Source organism: Crocodylus porosus, unplaced genomic scaffold, assembly GCF_001723895.1.
Source record: "Crocodylus porosus isolate Cpor-Errol unplaced genomic scaffold, CroPor_comp1, whole genome shotgun sequence".
Taxonomy (NCBI): domain Eukaryota; kingdom Metazoa; phylum Chordata; order Crocodylia; family Crocodylidae; genus Crocodylus; species Crocodylus porosus.
In genome coordinates this window covers 4,569,293-4,573,190 of record NW_017728939.1, presented here as the reverse complement: position 1 = coordinate 4,573,190, position 3,898 = coordinate 4,569,293, and the positions used below count along the sequence as shown (strand labels likewise).

At 42.7% G+C, this 3,898-nt stretch overlaps 1 protein-coding gene across 3 annotated transcripts in view; it reads left to right on the top strand.

Annotated features, from left to right (window-relative positions):
* The window catches only part of RLF (rearranged L-myc fusion), a 53,593-nt gene that overhangs the window by 14,444 nt on the left and 35,251 nt on the right, over positions 1–3,898 (top strand). The gene's annotated exons all lie outside the window — the stretch shown is intronic.

Here is a 3,898-nt window from a genome sequence, read left to right as displayed (position 1 = left end):
TCCAAGATTTAAGGTAGTGCTGGGTTGGGTGACTAGGTGGTTTTGGGGAATGGGGAAGGGGGGCATTGTTTGGTTTGGGTTTTTTTGTTGTTGTTGAGGTTTTTTGTATGTAGTTAGTTCAAAAATTTCTTTTTGTCTCCATCTTCCTCTTGGCTATGTTATTGGAAAAGTGCTCAGCTTCTTGGGACTTGTTGCTTTACTACCACTGTGGGAAATGTAGCTTCCCCATCTCTCAAAGATTTTCTCCATATAGATCTGGCTGTGAAAAACAACAAGGTAAAATGACAGACGGGGAAAAATTGACCATAGTGCATAGAAAAGAGATAAAGGAGGCTAAAGATATTTAGGGGAAAAAAGTCTGACCAGTGGGTTTAAGAAAAATGACGAATCTTTTAAATACAAGGAATAAAAGGAAACTTACCAGTGGTACAAATGGAACTGGTGAAACTGTCAATGATAAAACAGTTTTAAAAAAATGCATTTGTCTATGCAAGGAATCTTACTAAGCAGTAAATGCTATTATGGCAAAATAATCTCTATCTTAGTAATAAGGAAGGAAGATGTCCTGATTTTTCCAAGAAAGCATTTAACTTTGTATTAAAGTCTGGATAACTTTTAACCAAGAGTTTTAAGAGTGTTTGAAAGAGTTCCATGGGCTACTGATGCTAATTTTCAATAAATCTTGAATAGCAGGAGACGTTGCAAAGAACTTGAGCGCTATTGAGATGATATTGTAAAATTAATTGCCAGAGGGGTGATCTGGTAATTCTAAACCTGTTAATCTGACACCAAAGCCAAGATAAAACTTTAATTGAACTATCTGTTTAGCTGTTTGAGGTAGTCAGCATGGTTTTAGATAAACTCGGTATTGTTAAACTTGATATCACTTTTTCATGGAAACAAGTTTGATCAAAAGTTACTGGGGGGGTTTTATGTATTTAATTTTTTACGGGGTTTCAGTTAAATATCTCTGTTCCATATGATATTTATTTTGAGGAGTGGAAAGCATCCTACATTAGTATTTTAATTTATTAACTTGCACATAATTGAAATAATATTTAGTGTTAACTGATTTCAGTGTAATAGCATGCCTTCCAAGTGTAGCTGTGTCTAATATCTCTTGAGGATCTTATGCTTAAATTTAGTGACGCATGTTTTCCTGATTTAAAAATGAGTGTTGTAAAAACTATATGATGTATGTTAAATGGAATAACATATGGTTAACATTTGATCTTGGCATGAATGTCAAGGAAGAAACATTTAGTGCAGGGGTTGGCAACATACAGCCGTGGTACAGGAGAGTTTTTTCCCTGCCGGGGGCTGAGGCAAGGAGGTGCAGGAAAGTGACGTAGACGGACCTAGTTTCTAATTGCCCAGTCCCAGCTAGGGTTCCCACCAGGTAGAGGCTCTGCCCATGCTGCAGCCAGAAAAAGGGGGTCAGTGTCACAAGTACAGCTCCTAGCTGCCTGGTCTCTGCGTGGGCACAAACCAAGCACCTGCAGCTGACACACCCCTGAACCTGCCAGCCTGCTTTGGACCAGAACTGGGTTGTTCCAGCCCAGGTTTTTTAAAGGTTGCCTGCCATTGATCTAATACAGGGGTGCTTAACCCCTGGCCTGGAGGCCAAATCTAGTCCACAGAGCCATGGCATTCAGCCCATGGGTCAGGAAATTTTGGCTGTGGGTGAACAGGGCAATTAATAATACTGCCCTCCTCCCCTGCTGCCAGATTTCCAAGTTCCTCATGGCTGGATCAGGGCCAGGCTACATATATCCCCTGTTCACTGGATTAGGCCCACCAATCTGGCCTGCAGGGCAAAAAGGTTGAACACTGATCCAGCACATCTGTTTCTGATGCGGTCCTGCAGAAATTGGTATTCAAATCAAGGCATTTATGATTCCTGAGAAAATACTTTTACAGATTAAATTTATGGATGCCACAAAGATTCAAGGAGTAGTTTAATCCACTGGAGAAGTTACTTTCATGCACAGCTATCTAAAGTTGCTTGACTCAACCAGCCAAGCAAATTTAGTGGTTGCCAGTGCACAGGAAGTCTGGCATCCATCTCTCAGTGCTACACTTCCTCTGGCACCCTTTCAAGCTGCTGACACATGGGGAGCCTGGCAACTGGGCATGCCAGGACCTGGGGTTGCCCCCTATCCAGTCCCAATGATAAAGTGGTCCATGGGATCAAGCAGGAGACCGCCCTGGGTCTGGGACACATGCCAAACTTTCAGTTTCAAGCAGGATACAAGCCAATCTCAAAGATGTACCACATTAAATATAGAGCATCTTTGTGGCTGCTTTTGCCATTTTATCTCAATGTAAATTCTTTCTCCCATGTTATAGTTTGTCTTGCAATTAACATGTTAATTGCACAATAAATCTGACATCTGCCAGGAGTCGTACAGCTGCATGTGATCCTACATGAAGGAGCAAATGTTATGGATGAGGGGTGATGTTTCTTGGAACATAGTAGCTGAAAAACCTGATTGGTGACACTGAACACAAGCTTCTAGAGAGAGGTAGCAAGACATGTTAGGTGGAAGGCAGGGTGCTGTGGCAGCTGACAGATTATTGCAGAGAGGCACGAGCTTTTGTAGGCTACTGCCCACTTCATCAGGTGCTATAAATGGTTGTGCAGAGAGCAGGGCTACTAAATGGAAAGGAACATGGTCATTTAAATACAAAGAAATAGTTTTGTTAATCTGAAGTCAGGCAGAAATCAGAGTGCAGTTGTTCAATTAAATTAATTGAATTAGTCTACAAGGTGCAACTCTACACTGCCTTCTGTGTGAAGCTGTAATATGCATCAGAACTATCCCTTCATAAAATTGTTCCGACTCATGCCTGCTAGGGTAGAAACCCTCTATTAGAGTTCTCGCTATAAGTATTTGCAGGCTGTGATAGTCTGATCTTCTTAGTCTTCTAGGCTTGCTCTTCTTCCTACATCTCTCTAGCTGGGGAATCTCTTGGTGCTCTCAAGAATTTTAGCAGCTTTGGGGGGTGGGCTTTCTAGCTTAGCTCCCAAGGCCTGACTCAGGAGCAAATCCTTCCACAATTCTTCCTGCTTTTAAAGGCTGTGTTGGGGGCTATAACTTCAAGCTGTTAGTCCCTTTTTGTGCATCACTTCCAAAATGATTGATTGATTGCCTGAATATCTGATTGCATGATGAGACTGTATGGCAGGCAGGGATTTGATGCACATGCTGTATATAATAGTGGAGGGGACATGCAGAGTTGTGAGTCTTGTAATGCAAGGAACTGCCAAGCTGTATGTATGGGACAGGTTGACTGCCTGGCTTCCCTTCAAAGCGATTATCAAGAGTTGTGACATTTGGACGAAACCCTTTGGGACTTCGGTATAGGGCTACTGTGTGTATAGGTACTATTGTAGGTCTGGCATTGTCGGTCACTTCCTCTATCTTTTCCACTGTAGGAATGGTGTTCTTTGCAGCACTCTGCCCTCTGTGCTGAAGACATGACTTGTGTATAGTGGAAACGTACTGCAGCATGGGTTTTTACTGAGAGAACCTTTCTCCAGACTAGAATCTTGGTGGATGTCTTCCATTTTCTGCAGCCAGCGATTGTTTGTACCTTGTCTTACCAAGGCAGGAATTCATTGATTCACTGAGAGCAGTTCCATAGAACTGCATAGGAGAGTCCTACTTCTTGCATGCTAGATGTGAACTGGAAAGAGATGCTTCCCTGTAAGGTTCTGGGGGGTGGTCTCATAGTTTCTAGGGTCAGAAGGGACCTGAGTAGATCATCTAGGCCAACCCCTTGCCATGGCAGGAAATAATACTGGGGTCAAATGACCCCAGCAAGATGTTCATCCAACCTCCTCTTAAAGACCCCCAGGGTAGGAGCCAGCACCACTTCTCTTGGAAGTTGGTTC